Here is a 1,867-nt window from a genome sequence, read left to right on the forward strand (position 1 = left end):
GCTTCTCTTTATACAAACCTTCGTCTCGCAGATCCCAGCTTTTATAAAAACGACGATATTAATGTAATTCTTGGAGCTGACATATATCCGCGCGTCATCAAGTCCAGCTTACAACCTGAATCTGTCGGTTCTCCTATGGCACAAGACACGATGCTAGGTTGGGTAATCATTGGCAAATTCGGGGTTTAATTGTTTTTATTGCTATATATATTACCCATACATAATACCTATAAAGTATAATATTCTGTTCAGTTGAATTCTGTTTGGATATTTGAATTTTGAAAAAGTTATTATAATTAAAAACTGTTAAAATCTATTAACAAGTGAAATTGTTAAAATCTCTTGAATTTTTAATATTGCTTAAATCAATTTTATATTTAAAAAGAATTGTTAATTATATTTGGAATTAGAATTGTTTTAAATATTTCTTTTCTTTATCCTACATACATAATATCAAAATATGTTTTGTATTTTATCGTATACGTACATATATCTTACATTGGAATTTATTGAAATTAAAATGATTTTTTACGTACAATATTATCTACATATCTAAGAGAAAATTCGCGGTTTTCCTTCAGTTACACTGTAGCAAGGGGGCCGGAATGTTTAGTTCTAAAGTAATTATGAATTTAATTGTTTTAATCAGAAGTGCATTTATGCAAATATTACGCAATGTACCCTAAGACAAGAAGTTCTCTCGTTACTCGTTATTATAACCCTTTTATTTATGTGCTATAGAGTAAGAGACTAATGTAAATTAGAGTTAGTACGAAAAGTGAAAGCAAATGTAAAGGTTGGTATCCCGCATCAAATAAACCAAAAGTACATATTACTCTGATTAACCCCCGCATTTTTTATTTCTAATCTTTGTTAAATTTCTTCACCACTCCCCCGTCAACAATCAGATTGACGTAGACCCTTGTTCGTTGCATTCCTGCGAGGTGGGCGGCAATATTAATGCCAAAATGGGTTTTCCGACCTTCTGATTAATAATAGTGACGGTAATAGTTTTCCCTGCCGTTTTATATTATATATGAAAGCTGAAAATTCTAAATTCATGCTATCTCTCTTACACACAATGCCTAAAAGTATCTGTCAACTTGGTCAAGGACTCTCAGATGTTGCTTCCTGTTGGATCTAACCAAATTTGCCTTTTTGTTTTTCCTACCTTCATAGCAAAAGGTATAGTTTCCTTTAAGTCCAATAAAATTTTCCTAACTTCTGAAATCCTAATCATTTGTTTTATTATACCCTTCACATTCGTAAGAATATAAATATAAGTTTGTCATTCCGTTTGTAATTTCTATAATATAATTTTCCGACCCTATAAAGTAAATATATTCTGGATCCTTATAGATAGCGGAATCGATTAAGCCATGTCTGTCTGTCTCTTGAAATCAGTTTTTAGAGGACCCCAGATATCGGCGAGATCCGAATCTTCAATAATTATGTTAGACATGCTTTCGAGAAGATCGCTATTTAAAATCAGCAAAATCGGTCGGTAAATAACGGAGATATGAGCAAAAATCCGAGACAACCTCTGAAAATTTCATCAAAAAATGTCATATTTCTTTCATGATTGTTAAATAAGCAACAACAACACTGTATATTGGAAAAAGATGTACACGTGTGTGTAGATGTATTTGGTTTTATTCAGCTGTGTATTTTGCTTTGTATGTTTCAATGCTGTTGGCGTCATTGAGTTATGTATTTTGTTTTTGTGAATTCTATTCGTATATCTGGATGTAGGTTCGTTTTATTGCGTTGTTTATTTTGTTTTTGTTTTTCTGTGTTTTTCGTTATGTATGTTTAGAAGTCTGTTGGTTTAGATGCCTTGTGTATTTTGTTTTTTATTTCGTTAAGC

Source organism: Lucilia cuprina, chromosome X (assembly GCF_022045245.1).
Source record: "Lucilia cuprina isolate Lc7/37 chromosome X, ASM2204524v1, whole genome shotgun sequence".
In the NCBI taxonomy this organism is placed as follows: domain Eukaryota; kingdom Metazoa; phylum Arthropoda; class Insecta; order Diptera; family Calliphoridae; genus Lucilia; species Lucilia cuprina.